Below are 21,647 nucleotides of genomic sequence, written 5' to 3'. Positions count from 1 at the left end.
ATATGCAAATAATAGATTCAGGATGCTAAACATAGCAAAGAAGCTGTAACTTATATTTATGTATGCATATATGTTTATAAGCAATATCCTTTTCCATTCTTTAATTTCATTCCCTCTCTTTTTCCTTACATATTGACAATGATGCATTCATTATATGGCATAATTTTTATATAAGAATACCACATAGACTATACATATGTGTTGTTTCTAAGTATGATGGCTTGAGTTAACATTTTTCTATTAATGTCCTGCCTTAACTTGTCTTTCTTTTTTACTTTATTATCTTGTCTTTTGATTAATCTTTTTTCCCTTATACTACACACACAACAATGAGTCTTTCTATTTTAGAGCAACAGAGCTAGTCTATCAGAACCTAATCCAGATCCCATTTCACAGTGACAAAATGACTAAATAGTCACCTTGGTATGTTCCAGAATGAGAGTGCAAATTTAATAATCCTGATCATAACCTCTTTGCTTAGCTTCAACATTATCATAGATCTGATCATGTCATGTCCCTGCCTAAAACAATTCAATGACTTCACTGTGTCTTTAGGATAAGGATAGCCTATGAACATGGCTTCCAGAGCACATCAGGTCTGGCCCAGCTCCTGCCTCGCTGCCTGCCATCCTCCTGATGGCTCTCTACCCTTTAGCTATGCTTGATTTCTCCCTTTTCCACCCATGTGGACTAAATATTTATATGGATTAATTCAAAACTCAAAAATAACTTTGTAAATCAGATGCTAACATTATTCCTTTGTACAAGTAAAGACACTTGTAGGCACACAGAGGCTAAAAAACTTGCCAAGGATATAGAGATAAGAAACCACAGAACTAGAATCTTGACCCACAGATCAGCATTTAAGCACTCCTGGAAATTTGTATAAAGAAAGCCTATTTTGTTGTTGTTTTATTTGGACTAATTACTTGGCAAAGCATCTTCGGAAAAAGAAGAATAATTAACCACTTTCTATGTAATGTTAATGTATCAGTCTTCCAATTACCTTCTCTAAGAACTTACTTATTCTCACTTAGACCTAGTTTGATGTGCATTTCTTGTAAATAATTCCTAATAGAGACCAATCTCTCAAATATCATTAATGAATTTGACATCTTTTAAAGATGTATATTCGCAAATTATTCATTAGTTTGTATAGTATTTTTGAGACTTGATGATATTGATTACTTTGTACAGAATTTTGAGACATTATGACTATGGTGATCAATGTTTCTGGCAAATGTTCATCTACAGCAAATCCAAATTAAAAGATTTCCTTCTAAAAGGCTATTTGCCCAGAGATAACTCTTTCAAATAGGCAGGAAAATGTCAAGTAAGATTGGTTTGTCACTTTAATATTATAATAGTAAATGACAATTCCTGAGATATGACAGGGAAGATAACTATGGTACTTTTATAATAAAGTATTAATCCCGATTCCTTCCTCCATTGACAATGATATTGGATACTTATTAATGAATTCTTTACTATTCACTTGTAGGGAGCATTTTTAGTGAAAGGTACTTGGACTTTGAAATTTGTAAGTCTTGCTCTATCGATTACTAGCTGTGTTCCCCAGGGCAAGTTAAACTTTCTTAACTCCAATTTCCTCATTTATAAAATGGATGATTTTACTTGCCACGTAGGTTTTGTGGATTAAATGAGATAGGAAGTAAACTGTGTAGCACTACATTGGCATATATTAGAGGTTATATACCTAATACTGACTTTAATTTTGATCCTTCTCTAAAATAGATCATCCAGAATATCTTGACAGTGGTAATTTCTTGTTAAAAAGTTATTCTAATCTTCAATATTGCTCCCAATTATTCTAATAATACAAAGTAAGAAGTGACATCATGGCATGGAGATTTATGGGTGAAATGAACACTCTGATCACATTATTTTAGAATCTAAATTTCCCTTAAATGCTTATAGATCAGATTTGCTCAAAATAAACTTGAGTATTTCTTGTTTGATACAAAATAGAATTAGCAGACTTAACTTTTGGTTTGATAAATATGGCTGAAATAAAAAATATAGAGTCTAATAAAGACAAATATAAACTAGAATGTCAGTGATTAATTGGGATGTTTAAAAATGTATGTACATTAGATAACAGATGGTTAAAATGCTTTGATTTAGGGATAGAATTTTGGTACTTACATGAATATGTGGCACTATTAGACACATACAAAAATATAAAAAGAAAGGAAATTTCAGAAAGGAATCTGAGTTTACATGGAAATAAATTATAAATCTGGAAGAAATGTTGTTAAAGATTATTGGCAGATGAGTTTAAAGGTTAATAATCTAGCCAATATATGAGTAACAGTTAAAACTTCAATTCTTCTGGAATCTATCCCAATATCTCATACACTTTAAATGATTAATAAGTAATGCATAACAAACAAATGAAGAAATGAATGAATACATTTACAAAAATGATATTCCCATATTGGCATATATTTCATTCCTCTTTCATCCAGGTGACAAGATTTTGTAATTCAAGACTCAACAAAAAAGTATTATTAAGCTATAATTTCTAAACCAGTACATTTTACTATACAAAAGTAACCGCTAAGGTAGGTATACAAAAAGAACCACTAAGGAAGACTATGGTAGATTCAAATCTTAAACCAGAATCATGTATTAAATAAAACTCTCTTTTAGTTAGTGGCATAACAATGTCCCACTCACTGTGAAAATCTGAGTTAGCATCTATTCTACTTCTTACAACGAGGTTTTTTTTTTAACCAAGAAAATTGGTGTTTGAATCTCTAATATCAAAGCCACATCTTTACTAATCCTCAGCTACAATCTAGATTCAGACTCACGCAGTATACTCTTAATTCAACCCACTTTCTTATTTCTCCTATTTTTTTTAAGTTTATTTTTGGGAGAGAGAGAGAGAGAGAGAGAGAGAATGAATGGGGGAGGGGCAGAGAGAGGAAAAGAGAGAGAGAATCCCAAGCAGGCTCCACAGTGTCAGCATGGAGCCCAATGCGGGGCTGAAACTTACAGACCATGAGATTATGACCTGAGCTGAAGTCAGACGCTTAACAAACAGCCGCCCAGGTGCTCTTCCAAGTCAATTTTTACAGGTCTATACCGGTCATTTCATTGCCTTGTTCAGAATTCCTTATTTATTACTTTTTGCTAAATTTGTGTTCTTTGAACAGTTTGTAGGGGTCTTTTGAGAAGCCTCAGGGTCTCCAGGAGTACGGAGGAAGACAGATTGACAGTATACTGCAGGGCAGGAGCCTAGGTCTCTAACCAACTTCAAACAGAGAAGCACTACTTTTATCTGTTCCATAGATGAGGCTTCTATTTAGATTTTATTTGATGAAAGCCTGAAAACTGTGAAAACTAGTGGTCTATCTACAGTCTCAACTCCCATTCAAGCCCCAGTCATGGTCCAATAAATGACAGCACACCTGTCCAGATCTGTATTACACCATACTTTTCTGTGTTTGTTTCCCCCACACCAGATCACTCATGGCTTTGGCCATGGGTTGTGTGTGTCATGCTCTTCTGTCCTTGAATCTTCCTCCAGTTTCTTCTTGTTGAATTCCAAGTACCCTTCAAGGCTTAGCTCAAATGCCACCTCCTTCTTATCCTTGAAACATTCCTCTTTCAATTCTTTGGAATCTCAATCGCTCATTTTTGAATCTCTATTAACAGCTATAGCATATTTTGCTTATGTACTTGAATACATGTTTACTCATCTATGAGACTGTAAGCTCTTTGATGTCAAGAACTACAATAAATTCAAGTTTTCATATTACATGCTCATATTCAGCCCATTTTCTAAAACTTAAGTATACTGTTCATTTCTTAGATCAACTTTATTTAATTATTATTTTTTTTTTAATTTTTTTTTTCAACGTTTATTTATTTTTGGGACAGAGAGAGACAGAGCATGAACGGGGGAGGGGCAGAGAGAGAGGGAGACACAGAATCGGAAACAGGCTCCAGGCTCTGAGCCATCAGCCCAGAGCCCGACGCGGGGCTCGAACTCACAGACCGCGAGATCGTGACCTGGCTGAAGTCGGACGCTTAACTGACTGCGCCACCCAGGCGCCCCCAACTTTATTTAATTATTAAAAAAAATCTGTACCATTATAGCTGATGCTGAGCATTTGACACATAATTTTTAAAATGGTATTTAAATGAATATGGCTAGAATTGATCTTACCAGTCAAAACTCAAGTGTGCCAAAACCAGTACTCCTGGTTTTAAAGATGTGGAAACTGAAGGAGTAGGAGATTAAATTATATATATATATATATATATATATATATATATATATATATTATTTTTTTTTCACTTCGCACAATGGATCTAGAGAATGAAAATGGTGTACCATTTTCTCCACTTAACCCACTAGGGAACGCTTATTTCACCTAAACTTTTCTTTTTTTAGTTTTCTTCAGAATGTTCCTGATAACCTCTGCTTAAACTTCCTTGAAAAGTTTTCTCCCTTTCCTCACTGTGTGAGCACCTTACATTTTGTGGCGATATAGTCTATATTTGGATAAGCCATACATATTTAGTTCTTTTTAATCTTACCTCACATCAGCCCTTCCAGTCCCTCAATCATTTTTGTAGCTCTCTCTGAATTCACTCTGGTATGATGACATCCTTCTGGTACTGAAGTTTTCATAAATGGACACACTTGTCTGACTCATGATGTGTTATCTCTGCATGTGCTGCCCAAACAGTTTTTATAAACCACTATATCATCCTGTGCAATCTCATACTAATTTTCTGTAACTATCACTCCCAGGTCTCATTCAACATTACCATTTTCCAAGTACAGTAGCTCCATTTCCCTGATTATCTGTGAATTTTTCATCCAAGATGCATTACTTTACATTTTTCAAAGCCTAATCTTATTTTGATATTTCCTACTCAAAGCTGTAACTTCTCTATATTCATAAACATATTTTCAGTTATAGCGAGTGCTCACAAGCCACCCAAATTTTATGAAATTTATAAATTTAAGATTCAGCTATCCTTTGTAATTATTAGCCTTAAATCAAGTTATATTATACAGACTCTTGCCATTTTTCTTTCTCTCTGCCCCAAAAGAAAATTAATACATGTCTTAGGTAGTGTTACCACTTAGTCTATTGTCAGGTTATTTTACCTCTTGCTTATATGTTTTCATACAGATGACTGACACATTACACATTTCCCAGCCTCTTGGGGTTAGTTTTCTAAGTCACATTTTCAACACAACATATTAAAATACACATCCAGTTACGTATTGTCTCCTATGTTGCACGCAAACTATTTTCTTTCCATTGTTTTACTAGAGCTTGAAAGCTGGAATTCAGGAATGTATTATACTTAAGTGACTCTTTCAGATCAAATGAAATAGTTGTCCCCCACACCCCTGTTTATGAATAGAGAGAAATGCTTCTTTTTAGGACTTACACCTTTATTCATCTTAGCCGGACACACGAAGCTTCAAAATTCCTTCCCTACTTCCTTCCAACATGTTCCTACCCATAGATTTTGCTGAGGGAAGGGGGCTCAGGTGATCCCTTAAGCATAAAATGGACTACATGCTGCTGTTTAGACCTGCAGTGAATATCTGACACAAAGGTAACCTATCTGGAGGCCTACCAGGTCGTCTGATGCAAGAATTCTGTCTATACGTGGATATAGTTGTGTAACGTAGATTAATATTTTTATATATCTGCAAAGGTAATAGAAGTATTGTTATTAAAATTTTATTAGTAGAGGAATTGAGAGATAAAGAGTTTGAATGGCTTGTTTAATTTTACACAAACCTATCAGTGGGAGGAATCCACCAGGAATCCAATATTGGTAACTGCAGGAAAGCTCAGAGTTAACCCAATACTGGATTTCCACTGACTGCAGAAAGTCTCTCTCCTACACATGCCTTTTAAAGCCAAAGCTTGGGGCCACCCAGAACTGTAGCTTGCTGGTAGCTGCAGCACTAACTCACATCATGGATTTTTTTTTTCTTATTCTCAGAGGATTACCATTACTGTCTTGCAAGGTCATTCCTCTATTCAAGAGCATGTTGTCTATATTTTATCTGGAGTTTTTAGATATTTTGTAGTGGGAAACTTTCAGGGCGTCTAATCTGCCATTTTGCCAAGAGAAAAAGACTGCAGTGACTTCATTTATCTGTCTGTATCCTCGACCAGGAATGTGTTTGAGAATGCCTATGCCTTGCATCCCTTCTGCCAAATGATGCCTGCAGGAAAAAGGTGGCAATGAATATATTTTTAAGCAACTTAACAGATGAATTGATTCATCACTCATTAATTGACTAAAATAATAGATCGATAACAATTGATTCAAACCTCTGCCTATTGAGCATTGCAGTCTGATAGAGATATCTTCCAAGGAACAGATGGAACCCAGAAATAGGTAGAGCACCTCTGTAATAATGACCTACATCCTGGGTCATAGAATCCTTTGCCTATCTAAGGAAATCAAGGAATTCTTTTCAAAGATAAATGTACATATACACATAATGTATTGACCTATGATTTCATTAAGTTTTTGGAAGCTCGTCCACAGACCCTCAGGTATGTGGCACAGCCAAGATTTACCCTATGGAATCTGAATAATTTTGTAGCTACTGGTATCATTATCTCCGGACAAATGGCCACATCCCTGTTTTCCACAGTCACTTAAAATTACCCAGCTGCCACTGCAACATCAGTTTCAAAGTCACAGACAAAAATGTCTGATGGTCTCTGCTTGTGCTACACACCTAAAACACTAGATGCCAGATAGCTGGGAAGGTTAAGAGCTACCTCTTCTAAGCTTCTGTTAGAGACCCTACCTCCCATTTATTTTGGGGTGTTCTTCCAGAGAGGAAGGATGTTTGGATCTGGGAGGTTAAAATAATAAATAATCATTGAATCCTCATAAACAAAAGCAGAAAAACAAAATTCTGGCTAAGTTGAAAAAAATTAACTGCATTTCACTATTCCAGTCCAGTGTTAATGTGTTTCAATACTTCCTTCATTTTCTCCCCTACTTAAATTTTTTCTTTATCATTGTTTTATCTTCAATTTTGTTTTGCTCCTCTCACTTAGCATCAATATTATACAATAAACAGAAAACTATAAATTCCATAATTATAGTTATGTTATAAGGGCATCTGGGTGGTCGATTAGGTGTCAGACTCTCGGTTTCAGATCAGGTGATGACCTCACAGTTTCATGAGTTCGAGCCCCGCATCAGGCTCTGTGCTAGCGACCCAGAGCCTGCTTGGGATTCTCTCTCCCTCTCTCTGCCCCTCAACCACTCACACTATTTCTGTCTCTCTCAAAAATAAATAAACTTGAGGGGTGTCTGGGTGGCTCGGTCAGTTGAGCGTCAGACTTCAGCTCAGGTCATGATCTCAGGGTTGGTGAGTTTGAGCCCCGCGTTGGGCTCTGTGCTGACAGCTCAGAGCCTAGAGCCTGGAGCCTGCTTTAGATTCTGTGTCTTCCTCTCTCTCTGCCCCTCCCCCACCCACACTCTGTCTCTCTGTCTTGCCAAAATTAATAAACGTTAAAAAAATTAAAAATAGGGTTTCCTGGCTTGCTCAGTCCATTAAGCGTCCAACTGAGGCTCGGGTTGTGATCTCATGGTTTGTGGGTTGGAGCCCCTCCTGGAGCCTGCTTTGGATTCTGTGCCCCTCCTTCTCTGCCTTCTCTCTCTGCCCCTTCCCCGCATACACTCTGTTTTTCTCTGTCTCTCAAAAAATAAATAAATGCTAAGAAAATTTTTTAAAAATTAAAAATAAATAAATGAGCTTTAAAAAATTCATAGTTATGTTATGTATGTATTTTACTATCTGTGTATTTATCTAACCAGCAAAAAATTTGTCCATCTTTTCTTCGAACAAAAATATTAATAGCATTTATGTCTAGATAATACAATTTCAATTGTTAATCAGTGTTCTATGGCTTCTAGAGTGTGTTCTAAGATTTCTTCTTTACAAAAAGAAATTCAGTAAATGTAGTAAAATAAATCATATCAGTTTCCTTATTTCAATATTTTCTATCACATGGTATTTATAATCATAATTTTTAGTTGTAGCATAATTTCCATTGCATAATTGAGAGAAGTTGTATTACTACTACCTTTTCTTTTACTATCATAACAATGTATTTGTTTTCTGTTTTTGGATTACTTTCCAAAATAATTTCCATAAATGCAGTTATTGGCTCAAAGGTTGCAAATGTTATTACTCTCAATAGACATTGCCAAACTGCTTTCCAAAATCTTATACCAATTGATAATGCCACTAACAGAGAATGAAAGGTAATAATTTCATGACCTGCTTATTTACACTTGTAATATAATTTAAATTTTCTGATAACTTAATGCAACAAAATGGCAATAGATTTTTGTTTTACTTTTCCTGGCCCTGATTATCTGAGCAAGGTTTAAAAGTTCCATATTTGTTTACAAACTTTTGCATCACCTTGTATTTTCTATTTTGTGTACTTTCTGTCCTATGCATATTCTCAAGTGTTATACATCCTTAAGTATAGCGTATCATTGAGTACTTTATTACATAACCATCCATTATGTTTACAAACAGAGAGTCATGTATTATACTCATCTGCATTTTAAGCACATGTACTTTTATTTTCAGATTTGCTCAAATGGGTCTACTTTTCTTAATTTGCCTACATCTTCCCTTTCCTCCTAAACAGGAAAAACTAGCAAATGCATACACACACACAAAATCAAAACAAAATTGTTAATGGATAAATTAAGTGATAAGATTTTTTTAATGTGTAGTTTGCTGTTTTTTTTTTTTTAATTAACAACTCCAGATCACTGATTCTCCCAGATTACTTATTTTCTTCAAATAATTTCTTTTATATTTGTTTGACTAAAAGCAAGTTTGCTTGCCTGATCATGAAGTATCAAGGGAGTCAATAGGGTTGGCTACTAGAGAATTTACAGCTTCATATCAATCATCTGCATTAGTGACAGAGAGAAAAAAACCGGTGTCAGTGGGGATTTATGGTGAAGAGTTATGGTGGCAAAAGGATAGATGAGAAAGATGCTTGTGACTTGTGACCGTGGGGATTTAGTCCAGCCACAATGAAGAGAAAAGGAAAGAAGCGTGCGTTGCTTGGCATAACCAGGGCAATGGATTAGGGAGAGAAAGGAGCAGTGAATAAAGGTCTGACTGAATGGCACTCTGCTGGAGGTGAGTACTGGAGTTCTTCATTTGCTCCAAACAAAATGTTTTGATCATTTTACTCCCAGGATAGCAGAAAGGGAGGGAAATGAAGAAAATTTAGTGATCGGTTGGAAAAAGCAGAGAAATAATTTTGGAAGAGTCTGGTTATGATTGAATAGCAACTATGAAAAAGTGAAGAATTTTTTTTTGCGTATTATAGGGATGAGAAAATAAGCATGACGTTTGGAGAAATAATGAAATCTTGAATATATAAGCATCCCCTGTGTTGATATTAACCAAACACTGAGAAATGCAAGACTGGCAGAGGAGAGGGGAATGAAAACAGAGATTGGTGATTTATCTACACAGAGAAGGTAGTCGAAAATATCATAGAAAAACAGCTCTTTAAAAGGATGATTGAGAAAAAAATGCATCAGTCTCCCCAAGTATTACAGGACATGTGAAGTTTTGTGAGAAAGGTGAGGACTCATCAGGAAAGGATTCATATATTCAGGGGATGATATTTATTGAAGGGCCATTTTGCGGCATGTGCCAATTAGTTATACATGTAGGAAGATGAATAACATGTATTTAAGCAGGAAAATTTCAAAATATTGTCCTAGGAATAGTAAGGAAATAAAAGGAAGAAACCAGTTTCATCTAGGCATATTTCAAAAATCGTATCAAGAAAGTAAAATAAATGTCATGTTTTATTTGCCCTGAAAACCTGAAATGACAACTAGCAGCTAGAAAGCCACAATTTTGCTTTGTGCTGAGGTTTCAGCAAATCATTTAGTTTTCATAAAAATTGGCATAATGTGTTTCCATTATAAGTATAATAACATATGTTTTTAAAATTTTAGAAATAACTGAAAGAAACAAGAAAGATTAACAAACAAAGATTAACAAAACTATCCATAGTCACATCATTTGGGGGGATTTCTTGAATGTTTTTCCACTATTTTTTCCATGCATGGTATTTCTTTTTTGGTTTGACTCTTTTTTTTTTTTGGAATATTTATTTTCTCATAGCTATAGTCACATGCAAACATAATATGTGGTGTCTTTTTTTCCCCACACACTTTACAACCATATGATTTTTTTAAAATTGTTTTGGGGCACCTGGGTGGCGCAGTCGGTTAAGCGTCCGACTTCAGCCAGGTCACGATCACGCGGTCCGTGAGTTCGAGCCCCGCGTCGGGCTCTGGGCTGATGGCTCAGAGCCTGGAGCCTGTTTCCGATTCTGTGTCTCCCTCTCTCTCTGCCCCTCCCCCGTTCATGCTCTGTCTCTCTCTGTCCGAAAAATAAATAAACGTTGAAAAAAAAATTGTTTTAATGTTTATTCATTTTTGAGAGACAGAGACAGAGTGCGAGTGGGGGAGGGGCAGAGAGAGAGGGAGACTCAGGATCTGAAGCAGGCTCCAGGCTCTGAGCTGACAACACAGAGCTGGATTCAGGGCTCGAACTCATGAACAGCGAGATCATGACCTGAGCTGAAGTCGGACGCTTAACTGACTGAGCCACCCAGGCTCCCCTACAACCATACGATTTTTAAATTATTACATGGTAACACTTCAAAAAATTTCAAAATAGTCAAGAAGGTGGCTAAGGTACAATTTATCTGTTTCTTTAATATCAAACAGTTGGTAAGGTAATGCTGTGATGGGTCATTTGATAAATTTTAACTTTTTATAATAATTAGTATCATCCAGTTCTCTGAGAAAGCACCTAAATGCAAAGCTAATATCTTTTTTCAATTATCTAGTGGCTGCATAACAACAACCTTAAGCTAAACAAAACAAAACGCAGTAACAAGCTCCCAAATCCACAACTTGGACAAGGCTTGCAGGAACAAAGGAACAGTTGAAGATGACCACAAGATAAGTCACCTTCATTAGCATTTGCAAGCATCTGTTGAGGCTCTGTAAGACCTGGTACCCACCTTATTGGAAGATATAAATGAGATGGTATAGAATTTTCCCCAAGCAATACACATGGCATATACTCTGGAAGGACTTGCTGCACTGAGATGTGCCGTAGGACTTGGGTGCCTTGAATCAGAGGCAACTAGGTGGAGAAACTCTCAGTGTGGAGGTACAAGGCAACCCTGATGGACCATCTTAAATCTTTCTGAGATCTTAACAAAGGATCCTACAGACGATACTTGGTTTGATCTTTGACCAGGATCAATTGTTCATTTGAGAACCATTTGCTGTCAAGAGTGATGGGAATGAGAAACAGTTTTATTTTAGGACCCCTACAAGTCCTAGACCATTTCTATTTCCTCACATTTTGTTTGTAAACTAATCAATTATTTTCTTAGCTCATCTGTTATCCCTCCCATTTTAGTGTAGGCAGCTAGAAGAAGTGAGACAGTACCTTCAATACTGTTTCTGGAAATCCCTTTAGCTAGACCATCGAGTTCATTAGATATAATTTCAAATTAACTCAGGTAACACTTGTCAAACTTTCTGCTACTACATGAGAAGGCCCCTCTTTTCCTGAATCTTCTTTAAGCTCTCATTCACAGAATCTTCTGGTCTCTTTAGATTTCTGCTAACACTCTCTTTGAAGCCCTCTGAGCTTTCTCTAATTATCTTTGAGACCCTTGAAGTTTACACGTGCTGCCTGATCCCAAAGGCAATGCCACACACTTTAGGCCCTTTGTTACAGAAGCACTTTCAGGCACCCAAGTATGTTTCAATTATATATTCTTGCATAACACACCACTTCAAATTCAATGGCTTCAAACAACCTCAATCATTTATTTTGCTAACGAATTTGAAATTTTGAGCTTAGTAATTACAAAGTCAGCAGTTACAGTTTATCTATGCTCCTTCTTGTGTCAGGAAGGGGATTAGATCAACTGGGGGTTGCAAGATCCATTTTCAACTTGATAGATTGGTGCTGAGAGCTCAGCAAGGATGTGGGCCAGGGGCCTGGTTCCTCTCTCCACAGGCCTTTCCATGAGCTGTTTGGGCTTTCTCACAATATACTGGCTGGGTCAGAGAGCAAACATCCCAAGTAAATCAGGTGGAAATAGTATCACCTTTTACAACCTCCTTGGAAATCACATAGTGTCACTTGTGATATGGTCACAAGCCCACCTAATTCAAGGAGAGGGAACTTAGACCTTGCCTTTCAGTGGGAGGTATGTCAAAATCATCCTGTAAGAAGAGCATGTGGGATGATAGATATAGTTGTGAACCCTCTCAGAGTAATATAATCTGCCACATACCTATCAGTATTCTTGAGGAAAATTAAAAATTCCCTACTGATAGTAGTATTAAGTATTCTGGTTGGTAATACAGCCATGGCAATTTGTATTTTGTTGTTGTTGTTTTGACGTGTGTGTGATATGCATGTGTGTGTGTATATTTATATTTATATTTATATTTATATTTATATTTATATTTATATTATTTATGTCTTCCTGGAGTAGAAGCTGGATAGAAGTAGAAAGAAATGTTTCTTTGTAAAAAAATAAACTAAAATAGACCTTGTCAGGACTGTGGCTTGTTTTCTTGTTCCTATGGAAATAGGCATTTGGTGGGGAGAGTGGGAAGGACTGTGTTTCTTGTGGGTGGGGCAGGTTGAAAGTTGCTTATATGAGAAAAAGAGCAAAGCATAGATGCTGAAATAAAGAATTTTATAACAGTCCAGTGATGACCAGAGTTGCTTAGGAGACCAACTAATTAAATATGGCTGAGATATTAATAAAAGGGCATTTCTTCTTACTTCCACACAAAGTCCAGTGATTCTCAGCAGAGTGTGACAATATGGAGGTCTTTGCTCAGACCTTGACATAGACACAGGCAATTTTATGATTGCCATCTCAACAGTACCAACTGTGAGGCTTCTCTAGGTAGCGGACTTAAAGGTTGCACACCTCAGCTGGGCATAGTTTTAGCAGAAAAAAGGAACGCAGCAGGTGGCCCTAGGGATGTTAGTTGGCAGAACTGATTTGTAAATACATGTTATATATACCCAGTTTGGGGGTTTAAGCAATAATTTCAGGATAATTCTGCCAAGATAATTTCTAAGGGAGGAACTGTTTTGACACCCAACAATTAAAACAAAGGGCCTTAAGTCAATACAGTGTAGGCATAACGGTTAATGTGATGTCATTTTACACTCATGGGCTGGAATGGCTCGGACATTAGTCTCTATGGCCACCATAAGGTTAAACATTTTACCTGCCTCCTTGCTGAAGGGTTGTACCTAGAAGTTGCTGTCTCTGAATGCATGTGGAAAGAGTACCTATGCTAAGGTGGTACAGTGGTCACCTTTGTTAGAATACCAATGCCAATGAGGGCTCTTTTATGTTGATTTTAACTTTTGGTGAAGACTTACATTTGATTGTGGTTTTTTTTTTTTGCTATTCCTTTTTTTCTTTAGTTTTTTTTTAAATTTAAATCCAAGTTATTAACATAACTAATGTTATGTAATAATATTTCAGTGTAATAATGATTTCAGGAATAGAATTTCATGATTCATCACTTGCATATAACACCCCATGTTCATCCCAACAAGTGCCCTCCTTAATGCCCCTCACCCATTTTGCCCATTCCCCCACCCAATACCCCTCCAGCAACCCCCCTTTTGTTCTCTGTATTTAAGAGTCTCTTATGGTTTGTCTCCCTCTCTGTATTTATCTTATTTTTGCTTCCCTTCTCCTATGTTTATCTGTTTTGTTTCTTAAATTCCACATGTGAGTGAAATCATATGGTATTTGTCTTTCTCTGACTTATTTCACTTAGCATAATACACTCTAGCTCCATTCATGTTGTTGCAAATGGCAAGATTTCATTCTTTCTGATCGCTGAGTAATATTTCATTGTATGTGTATATCTTCCTTATCCATTCATCAGTCGATGGACATTTGGGTTCTTTCCATAATTTGGCTATTGTTGATAATGCTTCTATAAACATTGGGGTGCATGTGTCCCTTCGAATCAGAACTCCTGTATCCTTTGGAAAATTCCTAGTAGTGCTATCGCTGGGTTGCAGGGTAGTTCTATTTTTAATTTTTTGAGGAAACTCCATACTGTTTTCCAGAGTGGCTGCACCAGTTTGCATACCACCAACAGTGCAAAAGGGTTCCTCTTTCTCCATATCCTCACCAACACCTGTTGTTTCCTGTGTTGTTAATTTTAGCCGTTCTGACAGGTGTGAGGTGGTATCTCAATGTGGTTTTGATTTGTATTTCCCTGATGATGAGTGACATTGAGCATCTTTTCACGTGTCTGTTAGCCTTCTGGATGTCTTCTTTGGAAAAGTGTCTGTTCATGTCTTTTGCCCATTTCTTCACTGGATTATTTGCTTTTTTGGGTGTTGAGTTTAATAAGTTCTTTATAGATTTTAAATACTAACCCTCTATCTGATATGTTATTTGCAAATATCTTCTCCCATTCTGTCAGTTGCCTTTTAGTTTGGCTGATTGTTTCCTTTGGTGTGCAGAAGCTTTTTATCTTGATGAGGTCCCAATAGTTCTTCATTTCCCTTGTCTCCTGAGACATGTCAAGGTAAGAAGTTGCTATGGCTGAGGTCAAAGAGGTTGTTGTCTGTTTTCCCCTCTAGGATTTTGATGGCTCCTGTCTAATGTTTAGGTCTTTCATCCATTTTGAATTTATTTTTGTGTATGGTGTAAGAAAGTGGTCCAAGTTTATTCCTATGCATGTCTCTGTCCAGTTCTCCCATCACCATTTGCTGACGAGACTGTCTTTTTCCATTGGATATTCTTTCCTGCTTTGTCAAAGATTAGTTGGCCATATGTTCGTGGGTCCCCATTTCTGGTTTCTCTATTCTGCTCCATTGATCTATGTGCCTGTTTTTGATTTCTCTTTCTGCTCTTTCATTATTGGTGTATAGAAATGTAACTGATTTCTGTGCATCGAGTTTATATCCTGCAACTTTGCTGATTTCATATATCAGTCCTAGCAATTTTTTGGTGGAGTCTTTTGGGTTTTTCACAGACTGTCATGTCATCTGCAAAGAGTGAAAATTTGACTTCTTCCTTGCCAATTTGGATTTCTTGTACTTCTTTTTGTTGTCTGATTGCTGAGGTTAGGACTTCTAATACTATGTTGAATACCAGTGGTGAGAGTAGACATCCTGTCATGTTCCTGGCATTAGGAGGAAAGCTCTCAAGTTTTCCCCACTGAGGATGATATTAGCTGTGGGTCTTTCATATGTGGGCTTGATGATCTTGAGTTATGTGTGTAGACTTCCATTTCAAAAGGGAGCTAGGGATGGTATAGCTGTGAAAAGAAACTGGGGTATAAAGAAGCTTCCTACCTGGTGAGTGTGTGTGTGTGTGTGTGTGTGTGTGTGTGTATGTACGTTGAATGTCTTACGGGCTATAGTAGGAAGTTAGGGAATTCTGCTGGTCCAATGTTATTTTAATTGGGAAGGATTATCTAAATTTTATAAACAGAGAAGAACATTTTAATCATCTGCCTCAGAAGATGATTTTCTGTGAATGATAATCTGCAACAACCAAAGATACTTCTTAGACCAACATGAAATATTACAAAAAAATAATTATGCAAGTACTGTCTGTATTGGTTGTGCTATGAACTCTTTTTCATTATTTACATTTCTCTGCTTTCTGAGTTATTTAAAAGCCAAGATTTCAATAATTCCAGTATTCTCTCATATAAAGCCCTCTGTACTATAAACAGTGGGACAAGTATTTTAGTATAAGAGATAACAAAATATCTGAAATGAAGGCACCCCAGGACAGAAGATGCTCACCATGCAAAGCCTTTGAAGAAAGATGTTGCTTCTCAGAAGGAGATATAAATTTGCTGTGAACAAGACAAGACCAGCATGAGTTTTAAATCACTTCCTATATGCAAACCCCCAATGGGCATGAATGAAAGCAAAATAAAGAGCACTTGAGAAAACTTTAACTAGCCACCCCAAAATTGTACTTTTAATGAAAGTGTCATTAAAAAGAACACACCGCATCACCTCTCCACTTCATCAGATGGCCAGGCTTGGGGATTTTTAAGTGGTCATGCTCTCTTTAACCATTTATCATCTTCTCTACCTTTTCTGACCCTGCTCCTCTGCTCCAGAAGCTCTTTTCTACTCATCTTTTAAGATTCAGCAAAAGGGTTGACTCTACTTGGAAGCTGTGCCTGACTTTTCTGCACAGCCTCCCCACCATAAGCACTGACTTTGTCAAAGTGTGCTTCCTTTGGCACCCAGTTGGGATACACAATCTCTGCATTCTCTTTGCTAATTTACTTTTCTGATCTGCCCCCTGCCCTGACCCGAACATATATCCAGTGACGAAAACATGTCTTTCAAGACATAGTATCAGTCTCTACTCATCTATCATTTGTATTCAGTACAATATCTGAAACCAAGAAAATGGTGCCTAATCACCTCCTATAAATGATTCAATGAGCAAGCAAGTAAATTAATGTACACATTAAAGATAGAAAAAAATCTGCTATCTCTTCTTTCTCTCCTTCTAGGTTTTTTCTTAGACAAATGCTGAGCAAAAAGGATTTTTCAGGCTCCAAACAGATATTATATCATTTTATTTCTGAGGAGAGAGATTGAGTTGACAGCTGACACAGAGAAAGCAAAACTACACAAGTATTTTGCTTTTGTCTTTTTCTTCAAGGAGAATGACTTGCAAACCGGAAAGGTTACAAATGATGAAGAGGTAAATGTGAGAAGACAGTAGGGAAGTACTGAGATTCTTTAAATGAATCCAAATCTCTAGGCTAGGTGAATTTCATCCTATGAAACTGAAATAAGTTGCAGACGTGACTATAGAGCCTCAACTGATAACCTCTGACAAAAACTTGCTAGGAAACCAGAAATCTTGCTAGAAATGGGAAATCTTTCTTTGATTTTCAAAAAAAAAAGCAAAAAAACAAAATATGGAAACCAGAGGTAAATGAGTATTACCCTGTCACTGAAAACATTGCAGAAATGTTTTTTAAAAGGTTATTTTATTAGCACTGGGAAGAGGAAGCAATGTTCAATGATAGCTTGAAAGGGTTCACCTAGAAAAATTAATTCAAAAAAACCCCTCTTTCTCTTTATATGTATATTTTTTTCTTTAAAAAATGGCTATGGCATAAATGAATGAAGAATTTGCCATTAACATCAAATATGTGAATTCCAGAACAAAATTTGGTAAAATTTCTTCATGTTTCTTTGGTGATAAGAATTCAAAATAAACTCTGTTTAGGTAAGTAGATTTATAACTGGTCAAATGATCATACCCCCCAAAGTCATGGAATCTGTTATCATTACCATGGAGGAACAGGGTCTCATCCTCTGTCATATTTGTAGTACCACTTTATTTATTTGGATACATGTACAGAAAGGATAGGATCTCAAATTTGTAGAACCAAGAAAGGTAGTAGATAAGCTGGTTATTATTACATTCAGATCTTGAAAATATGTCAAAACTTTGGGAAGACTGTTCCAAAGTAATTAAGTAAAAATAAGTTGAAGTAAATGTAAATTGAATGACACTATGAAAAAGAAGGTTTTTTTTTCAGTTCTTACAGAAAAGAGTCTAAAACATAACAGGTGTTACAGAGGAACATTTATTCTCCCTTCCTCATATTTCTGTGTGGAGGGACCTCAACTGGAGTAGCACCACTGACTTCTCCTCCCACCTTTACTCATTTCTATCTATGGAGAAAAAAGGTGCTACTAGATTGGTCGGTGATGGTCATTGGTGCCATCACTCCTCACCTCCTTACTGGGTAGAACTACTCAATTGAAAACTCATGATTACTAAGGATTTGCTTTCTTGGCTTCTTTATCAGATCAGGTTAAAGCAGCAATCCTAGGTCAGTGTATTGTGCCTTTTCTGTAGATGAAAACTTTTCTCCATATTTTCCCAGTGCCTAGACTGGGAGGATGGTGATCTGTGAGTAGGTGGTTAGCATCATGTTAGCATGCCCTTTTAGCTAGACCATTAAGTCATGCCCTCCAATGGAACATTTTCAAGAAAATCATGATCTCCTTCTGTCTGATTCAGTTCACCTCACAATTGGTCATAATCCCTAACAGTAGGTGCTTAACCAATGTTTACTGATTATTAAATGAAAACCCAAGGGTTTTATTTCTTAATGTGTGGTGCTCACAGCACTGATTGCTTTATTTTGATTGTTTTGATCTCCCTCTCACATTAGAGGCTTTCTCAAGTGTCTACTGATATTAGAGCAGGCAAATAAAAAGCTAGGTGGAACCTCTGTATGTGTATGTAAACATTGTCAGGGATTCTTACTTTTGAGTCATATGGGGGTATGGAGATGGAAACTCAGATGTCAGCAGATTTAGTCTCTTTCTCTTGGTCTTGTTAAAGTCATATTCTTCAGAGAAAATTGCTCCAATCTCCTGCTTGGATGAAAGAATCACGGCTGTTAGCATAATGGGAATTGGGTGGAAAATAAAGTTGGAGGTTCAATATTCAGGATGAAAATTTTCACCAATGCTTCTAATTTCAATGTGCCATTCCTGACCTTAACTGTGCTTAGCTTGTCTGAGTCCAATGAGCCTGTTTTACTCTTTCCAGAGAATAAACTTCTAGTCATCAGTCAGTTGGTGAGAGGGGTACTACCTTAGTGTTATGATTGCTTCTTAAATAATATTTTAACAATTCTTTACATTATTAACCCTATGTTCATCCATGTCTTCAGAAATCTTTGGTATTACCCAGTTACTGAACTTTCTGAGATTTTTTTCAGGGCAGTGTAAGTCAGATTGCTTCTTGGATTAATCCACAGCTAAAGAGAGTCACATTTGGGGATATATTAAATCATTTACAATCTTTCCATTTATTTGTCAGCTGTTGCTATTATCTTCTTCCCCATTTTTTCATTGAATGAACTCCTTTCTCCCCCATTCCTTTCCTGCGGATACAGTAGGCCTTCTGAGGGGATGGTGGGAGAATAGAGGCCAGTGGATGTGCCCAGCCTGCCATCCTTGGAGCTGTTTTCACTTCACAGGTTTTTTATGCTCTTGCCTCCTGAACAAGAATGAAGGCTGAGTTTAATGGGTAAGAATGCTGACCAAGCTTTTGCTTTGCAACTCCTTCCCCACTGGTCAAAGGGCCACCTATTGCCATTAAAAATGTAAATTATATTGTAGCTGATGTTATCTATCACTTTCTGGTCTAGGGATATACATGACCAAAACTTCAAAGAGGTAATTAATATCTAACTAAAAATTATGTTTACTCATTTATGTAGTACCTCTTTTCATTATAAACTTAGTGACTAGTGAAAATAGTTCTATTCCTTTCACTGAGAACTTTTTTTTCTTAAGTAGACATTTAAAACACAACTATGTTTATTGATACAGATACTTTTTATTTTTAACTGTATTAACATTTTCATTGTATTTATTTTATAATTTCTTTCCATTTGTAGAGTAATATTAGTGTTTTTTTGTGGCAGTGGCATAAAAACCTCTTTTGAAACAATATTTAGGTCAAAAGCGAGAAAATTTAAAGAGAATCATCAAGTCTGTACTGGTAGGACCGAAATATGGTAAAATGGTGATGAAAATATGAGAATGACAAGTTTAAGAAATGCTGTAATACAAGGTAATGCACTGCTCAACAAATGAGTTAACAGTATATTATTAAATGTGTGGAGTCCACATTAAGGGACAATGGGGTCTCAAGAGTGCAAATTGTAGGTTGCATGTGCAGTATAAGTATAGTGCAAAATACTAGAATTATAAAAGGAATGGACGTGTTACTTTAGTGTCTAGTAAGTAGTAGTAACTCAAAAATTTGTTGCTTAAAAGGAAGAAGAGTAAAAGAAAGTGAAGATGTTTAACCTGAAGAATAGAAAATGTAGTAGGGAAGGTGGTATATGTCTGCAAATATGTGCTATAATGTGAAACAAAAGAGTTAGGTTAGTGTTGAGGTATAGGCTTAAATTTATGAGCAGAAATTAGAAGGTTGCAAAGTTGATGGGAGGGCTAATTTCGGTTAAGTTATGGATGAACATCAAGATTTTACGTGACCATTTCTTTATTATTGGTGTATAAAAATGCAACCGATTTCTATACATTGATTTTGTACCCTGCAACTTTGCTGATTTCATGTATCATGTATCAGTCTTTTGGTGGAGTCTTTTGGGTTTTCCACGAAGAGTATCATCTCTGCAAAAAGTGAAAGTTTGACTTCTTTGCCAATTTTGATGCCGTTTATTTCATTTTGTTGTCTGGCTGCTGGTGCTAGGACTTCCAACCCGATGTTAAACAACAATGGTGAGAGTGGGCATCCCTGTCGTGTTCCTGATCTCAGGGGGAAAGCTCTCAGTTTTTCCCCCATTGAGGATGATATTAGCTGTGGATTTTTCATATATGGCTTTTATGATGTTTAAGTATGTTCCTTCTATCCCGACTTTCTCGAGGGTTTTTGTTAAGAAAGGATGCTGTATTTTGTTACACCATTCAGAGTGGCTAAAATGAACAAATCAGGAAAATACAAGATGCTGGTGAGGATGTGAAGAAACAGAAACCCTCTTGCACTGTTGGTGGGAATCCAAACTGGTGCAGCTGCTCTGGAAAATAGTGTGGAGGGTCCTCAAAAAATTAAAAATAGAACTACCCTACGACCCAACAATAGCATTACTAGGAATTTACCCAAGGGATATAGGAGTGCTAAAGCATAGGGGCACATGTACCCCAATGTTTATAGCAGCACTTTCAACAATAGCCAAATTATGGAAAGAGCCTAAATGTCCATCAACTGACGAATGGGTAATGAAGATGTGGTTTATATATACAATGGAATGCTGCTTGGCAATGAGAAAGAATGAAATCATGCCATTTGCAGCAATGTGGATGGAACTGGAAGGTATTATGCTGAGTGAAATAAGTCAGTCAGAGAAGGACAGATATCGTATGTTTTCACTCATTTGTGAATCTTGAGAAACTTAACAGAAGACCGTGGAGGAAGGGAAGGGGAAAAAATCGTTAACAAACAGGGAGGAAGGCAAACAAGAGACTTTTAAATACAGAGAACAAATTGAGGGTGGATGGGGGTGGGGGAGAGGGGAAAATGGGTGATGGGCATTGAGGAAGGCATTTGTTGGGATGAGTACTGGGTATTGTATGTAAGTCAATTTGACAATAAATTATATTAAAAAAAGATTTTACATGACTAAAATCAATGTATGCTTTTGAAGTACTGAGTTATTGATGACCAGAAATGTTAAAACAGTGACTAGATAATGATCCAACAAGGATGTTGTCAAAGAGATGATTATATTCAGAAGGAGGCTGGTCACCAGTGAAAATCTTGGGAACTTTGGGAAAGCAGGTTCTGGTATTCAACCCAAACCTACTGAGGCAGAACCAGGTGACATCAGACCTCTGCATTTCCTTCCAACTCTCATCTGAATCCAGAATTGGGATTGACTTCTAGGGCATGTACACAGGAGTGCCCCCATCAGTAACCGAAGTTTCC

The 21,647-nt window shown here is 36.7% G+C and overlaps 1 long non-coding RNA gene across 7 annotated transcripts in view; it reads right to left on the bottom strand.

Moving 5' to 3' along the window:
* The window catches only part of LOC109499790, a 419,289-nt gene that overhangs the window by 27,121 nt on the left and 370,521 nt on the right, over positions 1-21,647 (bottom strand). For 2 of the 7 annotated variants that reach the window (XR_006598084.1, XR_006598086.1), the window contains 2 exons: positions 18,450-18,559; positions 15,938-15,990 (listed from right to left, as the gene is read on the bottom strand). The exons of 4 other annotated variants lie outside the window; for them this stretch is intronic. This is a non-coding gene — a long non-coding RNA (uncharacterized LOC109499790). The remainder of the gene's footprint in view (positions 1-15,937; positions 15,991-18,449; positions 18,560-21,647) is intronic. One more of the 7 variants, XR_006598087.1, reaches the window with a different exon arrangement.

This window comes from Felis catus, chromosome B2, assembly GCF_018350175.1.
Source record: "Felis catus isolate Fca126 chromosome B2, F.catus_Fca126_mat1.0, whole genome shotgun sequence".
Lineage (NCBI taxonomy): Eukaryota > Metazoa > Chordata > Mammalia > Carnivora > Felidae > Felis > Felis catus.
Note: the sequence above shows the minus strand (reverse complement) of the source record. Positions and strands in the feature narration are given on the sequence as shown.